The 14,673-nt window shown below is 44.7% G+C and overlaps 1 protein-coding gene across 1 annotated transcript in view; it reads left to right on the top strand.

The window, feature by feature from the left end:
* CDH13 (cadherin 13) overlaps positions 1-14,673 on the top strand; it is a 1,016,268-nt gene that overhangs the window by 130,296 nt on the left and 871,299 nt on the right. The window lies entirely within an intron of this gene.

Raw genomic sequence — 14,673 nt, 5'->3', positions numbered from 1 at the left:
TAATTATAAGTAAATTCAGAGCAACTGAGTGCTTATCTAAAAAGATTACCTTTGGCTGGAGGTGAGCTGTACTGAAACTTTACAACAAAATGTCTCCGGACAAGGAGAGTAAGAGAAGAGAAATGAAAGGACAGTAATTCATCGTGTAATTTACTGTTGGTAAGCCTAGCAGTAAAGAGACCTTGGTCAATTGCTCTGACCCTGATGAATTTATAAACTGAGATCATCATTGTTTATGCTTGCAGATGTTAACTGGAAAAGTTATATTTGCATAAACCTTTCTTCCTGGTTTGGCAGATACGTATAATTATATTAAAATGGTTCTAGCACACACACACGCACACACACAAAGGCCTCATAACTACTCCTTTGTGTTTAACTCCTTTAGCTACTCCTTTGTGTTCAACTACTGAGATGAAGGTGCTTTCTAATTTTTTAGAATATTAAATGATAGTTTCATTAGTTAATCAAAATGCATTATGTACCAATTATATACAAAGCACTAGGCTAAACTGGTTATATTTGTGCTTAAAGCTTTTTCAAGTTTAGGAAGCTTTACTTAGGATCTCTAAAACAGGTGCCATTGAATTGAGTGGGATGTGTGCTTTTAAGGTTGTGGGTAGATGTTGCCTGATGGCTCTGGTGAAGCTCTGTTATTAATCTGTTTTACCACCAGCACTTCATGAGTGCTTGTTTCACCACTTCTAGGCAAGAAATGTTATTTTCCCCCATGAGAAGAAGGTAGAGACCGTGGCACAAGGATCTTTACTGGATAATGAACAAAATGCTGGTCCCATCCGTTTGAGGGATCCTCGTTACTTGTTACCCTCCATTGAGCCCTGTCTGACTGCCCTGGTTTTGGAGGAAGGATGGAGCTCAGAAACAAGGCGTGCTTGGATTCTAAGGTCACAGAGCTGGTCAACTGGGACCAGAGCTTTTCCAGAGGACTCATTCCCCCTGCAGAGGGAAAGATAAATGGAGGTCCATTTCAAGAAAGGACAGCCAAAGAGCTGATTCCAAAGGGTGGTGAAAGCTCAGCAGGACATCACACACAGTCCTCCTAGCTGGGAGGACTCAGTCATCAACGATTCCAAGTGAAGCTCTGACCTGGAGGGCAGGACAGATGCTGTCTTTAATAACAATAGGAACAACAGCAGCATTTATGGAAGACAGATCATGAGCCAGACTCTATGCTAATCCTCCTAGATGACTTATCTTTTTTCATTCTCCCAATAACCCTGGTAGTAGGGACTTTGTTGTTGTTCAGTCACTAAGTCATGTCCGACTCTGTGACCCCGTGGGCTGCAGTGTGCCAGACTCTTCTCTCCCCCACTGTTTCCCAGAGTTGGCTCAGATTCATGTCCATTGAGCCGGTGATGCTATCCAACCATCTCATCCTCTGCCTCCCCCTTCTCCTTTTGCCTTCAGTCTTTCCCAGCATCAGGGGCTTTCCCAGTGGACTGGCTCTTCACATCAAGTGGCCATAGTGTTAGAACTTCATCTTTGGCATCAGTCCTTCCGATGAATATTCGGGGTTAATTTCCTTTAGACTTGACTGGTTTGATCTCCTTGTAGTCCCTGGGACTCTCAAGAGTCTTCTCCAGCACCATTATCTAATAAGGCAGGGACTTATTAGGCCCCTTTTATAGATGAAGAAATATAAACTCTTAGAGCTTAAGTAACTTTTTAGTCATACAGTTTGTAACAGAATCAGGACTTGAACTCAGAGCTTTAGAAGGCACGTTCTTGAAACTGTCAGTTTGGTTCCTCTGAAGCAGACTGTGGATGAGAGGTTGTGTGAAAGTGACCTGTTGGAAAGATTCCCAGGCAACACTGTTAGGGAGGTGGGGAAGTAAAACTGGGGAAGGGGAGGGTGAGCAAGGGTGTGGTGTCAGGCCAAGTCCTAGAGAGGTGAATTTGGCCTAATCCCCCAGGGAAACTGGAGAGTCGTGGGGGGCACTTCCATGTTGGCCCATTAGCGGGAAGGGGTCTCCAGTATTTATACCTCTGAACCAACCAGTCCAACCAGTTCTGGGGGCTTCTAGGATGAGAGACAAGCAGGAGCATAAATGCCCAGACACTTCCTGTCCTCCCTGATTACAGGCAAAACAGATCCTGGCAGCCAGGATGCAGCCTTTGTAAAAGAGAAACACAGAGGCCCATGGTGTGCAGGCACTGGCTTGAAACTAACTGTTCATGAGTGTTGGATGTTAAATTGTTAGGAATTTTGCAAGCTAGTTAACCTCACATTGATAGCTTGAAATCAGCCACGGTGGGAGTAGTTACACCATGGAAATTGGCTTACATTACAAATTAGGGCTCTCCCATCCCCAGAGGTGGTTGTTAAATATTTACTGGCATACCACCGCAGGTGCTGGCTATTAGGAATGAATGCACGCTGGGACTGGTGTGCAGTAAAATGGCAAAGAGGTCTGAGGGGGTGTGGATGGAGCACTGATAGTATCTGCCGCCTTGCTAATCTATAGCAAGTGCTAAATGTATCATAAGGCAGCTCCTCCCCAACCCTCTTGCACTCAGGTGCATGCACACGCGTACAAACACACACACACACACCCCTCCTCCCCAACCCTCCTGCAGTCACACACACACACACGCACGCACGCACGCACGCGTGTGCGTGGCAAGGCAGGGGGCCCTGAGAGGAAGGGAACTGGTGAGAAGGAGGGTGACCAGCTGGATTTCAGGGCAGAGTCACATCTCTGAAACTGGACAGGGCCGGGGTAGGAGGAATGACAAACAGACAAACCTAGGAAGAAGCTAGATAACAGCTAATGGAATGAGTGAGCATTTTATGGTGCCAGCCACTGAGTTAAATGCTTCACTGTGGTGACTGTTCATGGGAGCCCTGGGAGGGAGAAGTGACTCTCTTCTTCACCGTCTCATTCAACCCATGAGCCAGTGAGATGGGGGTATAAGGTGGTAAAAGGGTCATCAGGATGCCCCAGTATTAATGCCCTGATCTTACACAGTCTGGTTGTCAGAAAAGGAAATATAGGGGGAGCACCAGAGCCAGAAGTAGTGCTTGGGTCTTGGTGTGGAAAGGATGGTACCCATCTCCCCTCAAGTGATGGAGCTCCAGATATACTGTCTTCCTCTCTCTGAATCAGCTCAAGGCCGGGGCCCATCACGCAGGATGCAGAGGCAGGAAAAACCTGGGGTATGGGCTGAGCCAGCAGACACATTTTCAGTCAGGCTTGTCTGAATTCTTTTGTGGCAGCAAAGATAAATGTCCCTCTTATTCTCTGTGGTTTTCTCTGCCACTCTGTGAAAGCCCCTCGTCTCCTTCCTCTGGTTTGCCCAGCCCTGGATGGATGCAGTGGTCAGCAGCAAGGAAGCGCGGCAGGCTCTTGGAAGTTGCGTCTCTAGCTTCCCCACTGCCGAGCTCTGCGCCTGTGCTTTGGTGTCCCAGGGAGATCCTTTGACATGCTTTGACTCGAGCAGTTTTGTAGGGGGTAGCAGTGGAGGTACTTGTCTTTGGGACATAGTGGAGGCATCTGAAAATTTCCTTTGAATATTAGCTCATTACAGTTTTCTGTTTGGGGTTTTTTTATCTTGGGCCTTATTCCATAACAGTCTAGAGCTGCGTTTCAAGTGTCATTGTTCTCCAGTACTTCTGCACTTTCTTCTCACTTACAAACATAAAGCAACTTCACTGAAGCAAACTGAACATAAAACCTTTCTTATTTTGCCAGTTACATTTTTTTCATTTTCTTAATTCATCCAAGAATATTGTTTTCCTTTACATCTAATTATTTGATGGAGCTTACTTTAAAAAGAAAAGTCTGTCTGCCACTAGGTCAAGAATGTAGGTCTGGGGCCATACTGCCTGGGTTTGAGGCCCAGATCTCCCATTTACCATGTACAACTTTAGATCTGTTCCTTACTTTCTGTATGCGTTGGCTTGTCCATCTGTAAATTGCAGCTACTTAACAGTACTTTTCTCACAGGTTATTGGGAGAGAGAAGCGGGTGCATATGCACAGAGCCCTTAGAAATACGTCTGGCCCAGAGTAAGTGCTGTGTGTTGTCAGCTACCACCATGCATTCTTCAAGTTTTAATCTTGACCTGCAAGAAAGAATTCTTTTGTTCAAGAAGCATAAATGCTTAGCATATGCTTGGTTTTGTGCTATGCTTTTCCTTATCTATTGTCTACTACAACTTAATTCTTACCACCGCGCCGTGTTAAAGTCATTATTGTTCTCGTTTTCTGGGGTCTGAACCCTGGAGGCACCATGTGCCACATGTGTTGTCCAGGATTGGTGAGGCTATGCTCTAACCACAGACCAGCACAGGTCTCAGAATTTGTTCACAACACAGGTTTAGTTCTCTCTCTTGAGAAACCAAGTCAGGGAGCACTCCCCTGTGAGGGGGCTGCGTGAGCCAGTCTGCCCTCTCTGATTGCTCCTCCAGGACTAACTGTGCTCCTACAATTGCTGCTGCTGGGCAAAGAGCATTGGGAAAGTCTCCTCGAAGATGCTGTGACCTGGAAAGGAAAGAGGCCACTTCTGCCAACAGCCCACGTGCAAGAGCGCCTCGAGGTCTCTGCCCAATGGTCTTGGGAATCGTAACCCTCCCACCTGCCTGGAAGGAGAACAGGGCAGGGTGCGGTGGGCGAGGGAAGTCTTCACCACCCACATGTGATTTTGAGCACATTGCCTAACTGTTCTAAGCCTCAGTTTCCTTTTTCGTGAAATGAGAGTGGAAATTGCACCTACTACTACTATGTACAGTTGTGATACCGAGTGAATGAGATATGAGAACGTAAAGCTTTTAGAACAGTACCTGGCACACAGGAAACAGCCATTTTGTGGTCACTAGTATCATTCTCTGCAGGAGAATAAACAGTGCTTCATAAATCAGGGGTTTCCATAGCCACCACTTTGGATTCAATCATGAGTGAACTTGAGTTTCAGCTCTGTCATTTACCATCTGTATGAGCCTGGGAAGTATTTTGCCTTCTCTTACCTTCACTTTCCTCATCTACAAAATGGAATGGACTCATACCCTTCTCACAGGCTGTGTCAAGGGTAAGATCACTAACATGTATTGATTCTTCAGTAAGATGAGCCAAGTGTTTAAAATCTGGGGCATCAGCTGAAGAAACTGAGCCATAGAGAGGCTAAGTAAGATGCTTGACGTTCTCTAGTACATTGGTGAACACTGGAGCTAGGATTAAAAACCAGGTGGTTTGGCTTCTCAGCCAATGACCTTAACTCGTATACCTCACAGCCTCCCGGAGGCCCACTAAGAAAGCTCCCAGCACAGGGCCAGATATACTGCTGATCCGCTCAGCATCAGTGCATTCCTCCTTTGCTTGAATGCATGCTGAAGAAAATATCCTTTAGCTTGTTCCTGGACTAGATTCCATTTGAGACATATACTGTTGGCTGTTTTCTGTGAATGGATGGAGGTGTGAAGAGAGGAATAGAGAAGGATAGTATTTATGCCATGTGCCTTTGCAAGAGTATCAAAACCTGTGTACAGAAAAGCCTAGCACAGAGCTGGTGCTCACTGAGCAGGAGCCCTTGATTATTTTTAGTAAGCGGTCATGCTTATGGGGAGTCTCAGGAAAATGGGGTGCACAAAAGGACCAGATGGACATAGTGGCAAATTTACTAAAACACAAACAGGCCACAGACAGGGACCTTCTTTTCACATAAGAATCTATTTGGTTTTGGAAGCACTAGTTTTAACTGAATGAGGAGGTTAAATCCATACTCTGTGTTCTAGTTTCATTGTACCTTGATGGGATGACTATGAAGTTGGTTTTCTTACCAGAGTAAACACCCGGTAATTAAAGGTATAATGAGACATGGGGGAACTGTCTTGGGAAAGAACTGGTGAGGAAACTTCATTCTGCCCTTTCTCTACCAGGGAAGAGGTAGGGGGTTCCACTTCCTGCTGTAGTGCAGATAGAGAACTAAGTGTCCTAGCACTTTGCACAGAACTAAAGCCCTGGAAATTTTGGTTAAACCCTGAGACTCAGTTACCGAGCTCAAAGTCAGTTTCTGTTATGTGCCAGATACTGTGCTTTTCACAGACATCCAGTTTACCTTTCTCAGAAAACGGATGAAACCAAGGTTCTTATAGCTACTATACAGATGAGGAAGTTGAAGATCAGCCTAGTGAGACCTGATGTCAGTCCAAATGTTGCAGAACTGACAGAAAGATATGACAGTGCGGAGAGGTAGTATCCAGATGGTTCCCAGGCTTTTATGTTCCATAACTCCACTGTATGTTCTTTGTGAACAGTGTCCCCTAGAGTTGGGCAACTTGAGGAGCCCTGTGTGGGATGAGCTGAAACATTAAATAGATGCAACAGGCCTTGTCTTTCCTGACAGTTTTGTACTCCAGTCCATAATATATCTATGTTGCTTGTCTAATGGTACGTAACAAATTACTCTAAGACAGTGGCTTAAAATTGCAAAATTTATTATCTCAAAGCTTCTGTATGCCAGAAATCAGATGAGGAAACTGAGGTACAGAGAAGTTGCCCAACATCACATAGCTGGTTGGTGCTTAGGTTGGTGTTCTGGCTACATAAAGGCTGCAGTCATCTCCAGGTTCTACTGGGCATGGGTTCACTTGCAGGCTTACTTGAGGTTGGTGGCAGGATCCTGTCCTTGAGGCCACTAGGACCTTACCTCCTTCTTGGCTCTTGGCTGGGGGAAGTCTTCAGTTCCTTGCCATATGGACTTCTGTGTAGAACAGCTCACAACATGGCAGCATGCTTTTCCAGAGTGAACAAGTGAGAAGAAACAAAGATCCAAAAGGCCAGCAAGACAGAAATCACAGAGGAGGTATCCCACACCCATTGCCAAATTCTATTAATTAGAAGCAAGTCACTAAGTCCATTCCATGCTTAACAGGAGGGGTTACCCAAGAGCATGCATGCAGGATGGCAGGGATCTCTGAAAGTTAGGTACCGCCTACCACACCATCTGTGATTCAGTTCAGTTCAGTTCAGTCGCGTCCGACTCTTTGCGACCCCACGAGTTGCAGCACGCCAGGCCTCCCTGTCCATCACCAACTCCTGGAGTTCACTCAGACTCATGTCCATGGAGTCAGTCATGCCATCTAGCCATCTCATTGTCATCCCCTTCTCCTCCTGCCCCCAATCCCTCCCAGCATCAGAGTCTTTTCCAATGAGTCAACTCTTCGCATGAGGTGGCCAAAGTACTGGAGTTTCAGCTTTAGCATCATTCCATCTGTGATTACTTGAATGCAAAATAATGCTTCAAATTACTTATACTGAGTAAAATTGTCTTTCCAGATATACTTGCTTGTCTTGAGAAGACATGCGCCCCCTTGTACCTGCCTATATACTCTTCATAGCATAAAGCATCCCATTCTGCAAAGCCCAGGATAGCCATCAAGCTTTACTGGTCTAGACCTATTAAGTCTCTTTTGATAACTTTCTATCCAGCTGCTTTATTCCATGATGCTAAAGCCAGGAGAGCTGCTAAGTTCTGAGTGATGGAGCATTGCCATGTAGCTGCCATGTCCTTTCTACATAGTACGTGCTGGCCTTTAAAGTAGTCTCTCTGGAGTGGAAGACTTTCTGCTTTCTCATGATGCAGACTTTTCCTCAGACCCCATTGCAGCTCCTCTTTGGGAATGGCCTTTGGAATCCCACCAAAACAAAACAAAAATCTGCCTCCTTTCTTTAAAATGTGCTCACCAGGAAGTATTTATTACCTCTGGTTGTCTGGGAGGCATCCCCTTCCTTATTTATTATTCCATTTTCTTCCTAGAACTAATAGTTTTGATCTCAGCCCTAACCAGAGCCCTAGTATAACAGCTTTATGCTTTGGGCACATAGGCAATAGGAACTGGTATTTAATCATTTCCAAATTTAAGACATGGCAAAGACTACCACCTCCCTTCCTATCTTTCAATAGGGGACTTAAAATGTTAGATTGACTGTCTCGGGGACTGACATCCTAGACTGTGAATCCTGGGATAGTTTTAAACAAAAGTGTATGTATGAGAAAAGAGAATGATCAGGAATCCACCCTGAGGATTGCTGGGTATGTTCATAAATCTCAGATGGAAATATTGAGATCCCAGAGAGTGAGGAAAGGTGCTGGGCTTTGTAGCAGAAATGAAAGAAAGCCTTGAAGTGTAAAGATTGGGGAGGGAGGAGGATAAAGCTTGAGTAATCAGCCTATTAGAAGTTACTTTTTTAATGGAATAAATATGTAAAGATGCCATGTGCCAAGTTTCACTCTAAGCACTTGAAACATTTAACCCCTAGGAGGAAAGTGTAAGTTGCCCCATTTTACAGATGAGGAAACTGAGGGACAGAGAAATTGAGCACTTGCCCAATGTCACACAGCTGGTAGGAAGCAGTCCATCTTAAGAATCTATGTCTCTACCATTGCACTTTGCTGCCTCCCAGAACCATCCACCCAGAACAGAGCAGAGGCTGCTCCAGGAATTCCTGTGCAGAGCTCAGGGGTCCCTGTGAAATCAGGCTGCTCGCACAGCAGGGCTTATTCTCCAGGGTTCTGGAGAAATGATTGCTTACCTGAGGCAAAAGGAATTTAAAGTAGGTTGTGCAGAAGGGAGGGCTTGGGAGTGGTTGTAGAAGGATGGTCAGTGGTTCCAAAGAGTGGGGCTGTAGGAGGCAGAAAGGAAGCCAGGAAAAAATGGGAAATGAGGATTTAAACTCACCTAGGAATTTCCCCATAACCAATCAGCTCTACTTTGGGAATTTCCCCGGGTACCACACTCTCCCACTGGAACCAGATAGCTGGAGTTGTTCAGACTGGGGAAAGTGACCCAGGGTGCCTGTGTGAGTGTGTGCTTACTCTCACATTTTTTGTGTGTAGCAGATGGTGGCAGGAGGATACTGGGGGGAGGTTAAGTGCAGACAAGGGAAAGGAGGAGGGTCATGTCTTGTCGCACACAAATACCTTTGACAGCGAATCGATCTGTCCCCCAAAGAGCCAGGTACATCTGTACATGTGTATTCTGTCAGCGGCACCTTTCCCAGACAGGTGCACTTCCGGGGACACAGTCTTGTGCCAAGAGCAGATTCCTTTTGCCCAGGATTTCAGGTGCATAGGTGATTAATGTAAACAAACTGAAAACTTGGTTTAAATCAAGTTTTGCAACACATCTAATGACACAATCTCTTGTTCCCTTTTCATTTGTAGCAACTGGGGGGAGGGGAAGGCTAGTACTATACATTTAAGAGGAAAACCATGGGCTTATTTACAGACCCAAGTGGTTACAACAGAATTGGTTTATTAGACAGTGCTATCTTCACTTCCCCTGCAAAAATTCAAGGAAGGACCTGGGGATTCAAGGAGGTGGAGGAGCCCTCTCTCATTGCCAGGCCTTCATGTGCTGTCTGATAAGGGTGTAGCCAGCAGGCTAGAAACAACTGCAGGGGAGCAAGGGATATAAATATTCAGTCGTGACAGTCCCCAAAGGATAAATGACAGCAGCCTATGCAACGTGCCTTCTGCTCATTTTAAACTGACTCTTCTCTTCCACACCCGAGCTGACATATTAGTAAATTGATTCCAGGTGATGCTGACATTTTGTAATTATCACCATCTATAATTTTCATCTTATTCCATTGAATATTTTGATCATTTAAAATAGAGTAGCATACCTAATAGTGGTCATTAGTTTAGCTCAAGGGAAAATTCATGGTTTAATAAACTCACTCTAGAAATAACTTACTAAAATTACAATTGGCATGATTACCTTCCTATTTTTTTCATAAAAAATAAAGCAGACTAATTTTATCCAAGCTGACAGCTTTTCTCTTTCAAACTGGCTCATTGTTCTATTGTTTTCTTAGAGGAAGGAAAGACATCTATAACACAGTAGTAGTAATAAAAAACGCAATAACTGAACACACAAAAACAAGGGTTATGTTTCATCCTACGTTTGGCAGGAGCTGAATACTATACATTCTCTTATTTTCTGACTCACTGTGGACTGGAGCGAGGAGAGCCCTGTGGCTTTGAAACAAGGTCATGTTTGGGGGAGTCGGGAGTCGGAACTCTGTCCTGCTTGTCTGAAGGGGCCACTTTGTGAGGATAGACTGGGCAGGCGGTGGGCTGGGCTTGACTCCCTTTCTTCCCTCAGTGTTGGTTTTTGTTTTAAAGGGATCTTCTGCAGCCCGCCTCTGGGTTCTTTTCAGGTATCATTTCTGAACAATAAAAGGGCCAGTTTTAACATGTAGGCAATTATTTTTTAAAAGGTGATGGGTCAGTTTTGACTATGGCCAGGCAGTGCTGTTAAGGGCTACCACAGGGAAGCTTTTTACCAGTTCGTCAATAGGTGGAAAATTGGAGTATTCCCCATATTCCTTCAACTCTGGGGAACACAGTCCCCAAAGGGCCTGCCTATTGTTTCACTTGCTGGCAGTTTGGGGTTTGTGAGTTTATTTAAGGGATTAAATTAAATTAATTTATTTAAGAGATGGTCTTAGTGGAAGTAAGCAGTATTGTTGATATACATATTGGCACCCTGATGGTTGAGGTCATTCTTCATTTGTTCATCTAGCTACCCACTCACCCTCACTCATCAAGCATCTGGTCATCCTGTATTCATCCACCTATCCATCCACCCATCGATTAATCTGCCATCTATCCATCCATTTATCCATCCATCCATCCACCCACCAACCCATTTACCCACCTGTTTACCTATAAATCCATTTATCCATTCATCCTTTCATGCATCTACCCACTCAACTACCCTCTCATCCATAAAGATAATCTTACCCATCCATCCAACCACCCATCCTTAAAAAATAATTTAGCAAACATTTATCAAACCTCTAGGCTTTGGTAATAGAGACACTTAAGTCACAGTTCTGTCCTTAAGGAGCTTACCATATCAACAAAAAAATTACATAGTAGAATGCTGAGCTCTGCTATAGGGAACTATGCCATGTGGCTGTGGGAATTCTCCAAGAAGGACCGGCTTGCTTTGAATGATCCAAACATGATGTCCATTTGCAAACCATAATGTTACACATGGTAAATATGGGAGTTACTACTGGGTGGGAAAAATGACAACAGGAAATTGAGCAGTGGATGAATGTCCAGGCCCTAAGTTCTCTCTGCATATCAGTTTGCTGTTCAGTAGAACCACTCATATTAAGGTAGGGACCCTGCCAGGAAGCAGAAAGTATTGGGGTATTATTAAGGTACCAGGCAGGTGAAGGAAACTGAAGCAAGGCCCTCAAAAAGCCAAACAAAAGAACTAGGATTCAGGATGGGCATTTGGTTCTGAATGAAGGGAAGGAGAAAAGAAGAAACTAATGGAGGAATGAAGAGAGAAACAAATGAACTATATATGTGGATACATACACCTTTGGTTACAGACCAGATTGCAAACTCATATTCAATCAACATAGACACTGAATATAACTTTGCCTGATGACATCTTTGACCAAAACCAAGCCAATAACAACAACATCAGCTCCATCACAAAGCACAGGCAGCAGCCGGCCTTCTTTCTGCTTTGCTTCTGCTGTTGGTGAGCCTGCAGGAATCCTCACAGGCACAAACTGCCTTTCAGATCCAACTGCCTGGCACTCAGTTCTGCAAAGAGGCCTGGGCGAAGCCTTTATGACTTTCCCAGAGGCCTCTGGTCTCTATTGAAACACAGCAGCTGTTACCAGGGGCAACTCCACTTCCCAGACAAGAACATGGGCTTTGTGGAGCTTTCCCAGGTGCTGTGGGCCCAGCATTGCCAAAAATGCCCGAGACTCTCACAGTCTCCTCCCCGCCATGGACCTTAAATAGACTGGAAGCAAATTCTTGTTGACAACAGGTGTGGCTCAATGTGAGAAAATGTTCCATTCTGTTATTGCAGGGCTGGCACCAAGGGGCATTTCCTGGGGAAGAAACAGGCTTCCAGGAGCATGGGAGATCCATACCCAGAGCAGAAAAGAGCTCACTTCCTCCCTTTCAGGGCCGAAGGCCTCACCACTGGATGAGCAGGTGCTCCTCATACATACAGAGGTTTCCATAGCCAAAGGAAGGCTGGGCGGGGAGGGGCGGGCTTCCCGGCCAGGAAACTTCAACCAGCTGACTGACTAGGCAGTGTGTGCTGGTGGGGAACTGGCTGCATTGTCATTAACTCAGCTAGATTAACTTGCTCGGCAGAATCTGACAAAGCTTGAGACAGAGACTGGGCTCTGAGGGCACAGAGAGGCAACCTCTAGGAGGTGAGGGTCCAGCCCTGAGACTACTCGACAGAAACCCCAAGGACATTAGAGAACTGTTATTCATTTGAAAAATCTGGCTAGTGATTCCTTCTATCCCTGACCTGTCTTAGGGGCAAAAATAAATTCTGCACTGAGCTAAATAGAATTGGTTGCTACGTGATATTCTAATTTCAGTGAGAAAACTGGTCAATTTTCTACTTCTCTGAGATGGCCTCCCTTTCTGTAAGGGTTCATCCATACCAGGGTTTTATATGCAATTACTAGGGCGACAAGTAAGGATAGAGAGAAACATAAGAGGCAGTGGCAGCTCTCTTATAAGAAACACTAGTAATCAGAGTATTCTTAGTTATTAAGGATTAAGTCCATGGAGGGAAAGAGTTAAATGGATATAGAAAATTTTTGTTAAATACTGATTTTTTTTTTTTATAATATTATACTTTGTCAGAAACTCAATTTGCTTTTTCCTTCTATCTCCTCGGGCTCCACATATACGTTCACATGGAGCTGTGAGTGTGTATGTGAGGAAGGTCACCATTTTTCACTCATTTCCAAGACCTAGAATTCCTACGTATTGGTATCCTAATGTATTAGAGTGGGCAAAGATGGTGCAGGATCAGACTGACCTTGAAAGTTCAGTGGTTTAACAGCACAGACTTTATTTCCTACTCACGCAGCAGTTCTGGGCCAGCAGTTGAGGTCTGAGAGTCTCTTCCGTGAGGTCATTCAGGACCCCAGGCCAATAGGCGGCTCAGCCATTTTCCATATATCAACATCCCAGTCCACCAGAGTGAGGGACTGTCACAGCTGCTCATAGGGAGGTTTTTATGACCTGCAGCTCAAAGTGGCACACAGCCGCCCCTCATGGTCACATGACCACCTACCTGCAAGGGAGGTTGGGAAATGTAGTCCAGCTGAAAGGAAAGGAGCACTGATTAGGGTGGAAAGTTAGCGGTCTCCTCCACACACAGCTTTCATCTTTGTTATTTGATCCCCTCACTTACTGCAGGCTTGCTGGGAACACTGCATTGTGATAGGAGCTGAGGGTATAGGGAAGGAAGGAAAAAGTGCTAATGACTAACTGTAAAAGTCAAAAATGACAATTTTGATAAGGGCTACATGGGAAAGCTCCAGGGCAGCATGACAGCTGGTAGCTATCTCTAGGGTGAAGGGGAAAGAGGAAGATTTCTGAGAAGTGACCTTTGCGCTGCAGACAGGAAGACAGAAAGACAGCCAGGCTAGAGCATGTGGAAGAGCATTTTCAGAAGAGGAACAGCAAGTGAAGAGCCCTGAGGCAGAAAAGAAGTTAGAACATTTTAGACCCCTCCAAGAGGGCAGTGGGGGCTTATGCACATTGAATAAGCCATAGATAAATTTGAATGAAGCAGGAAATATGGGTGGGGGTGAGACTCTAGAGGCCTTCATGGGCTGAGTCAGAGAATAAGGGCTTCTTTTTAAGAGCAACATGGAGCCACTTGTTGGTTTAAGAAAACCTCTGGTATGATTAATTATGGTTTTTAAAAATTTGTTCTGTTCAGACTTAAATTGAAGAAAGTAGGGAAAACAGCTAGACCATTCAGGTATGACCTAAATCAAATCCCTTATGATTATACAGTGGAAGTGAAAAATAGATTTAAGGGTCTAGATCTGATAGATAGAGTGCCTGATGAACTATGGACTGAGGTTCGTGACATTGTACAGGAGACAGGGATCAAGACCATCCCCATGGAAAAGAAATGCAAAAAAGCAAAATGGCTGTCTGGAGAGGCCTTACAAATAGCTGTGAAAAGAAGAGAGGCGAAAAGCAAAGGAGAAAAGGAAAGATATAAGCATCTGAATGCAGAGTTCCAAAGAATAGAAAGAAGAGATAAGAAAGCCTTCTTCAGCGATCAATGCAAAGAAACAGAGGAAAACAACAGAATGGAAAGACTAGAGATCTCTTCAAGAAAATTAGAGATACCAAGGGAACACTTCATGCAAAGATGGGCTCGATAAAGGACAGAAATGGTCTGGACCTAACAGAAGCAGAAGATTTTAAGAAGAGGTGGCAAGAATACATGGAAGAACTGTACAAAAAAGATCTTCACAACCCAGGTAATCATGATGATGTGATCACTAATCTAGAGCCAGACATCCTGGAATGTGAAGTCAAGTGGGCCTTAGAAAGCATCACTACAAACAAAGCTAGTGGAGGTGATGGAATTCAAGTTGAGCTGTTTCAAATCCTGAAAGATGATGCTGTCAAAGTGCTGCACTCAATATGCCAGCAAATTTGGAAAACTCAGCAGTGGCCACAGGACTGGAAAAGGTCAGTTTTCATTCCAATTCCACAGAAAGGCAATGCAAAAGAATGCTCAAACTACCGCACAATTGCACTCATCTCACATGATAGTAAAGTAATGCTCAAAATTCTCCAAGCCAGACTTCAGCAATACGTGAACCGTGAACTCCCT

This window comes from Oryx dammah, unplaced genomic scaffold (genome assembly GCF_014754425.2).
Source record: "Oryx dammah isolate SB20612 unplaced genomic scaffold, SCBI_Odam_1.1 HiC_scaffold_13, whole genome shotgun sequence".
NCBI lineage: Eukaryota > Metazoa > Chordata > Mammalia > Artiodactyla > Bovidae > Oryx > Oryx dammah.
The sequence above is the reverse complement of the archived record's forward strand: the minus strand, read 5'-3'. Positions and strand labels throughout refer to the sequence as shown.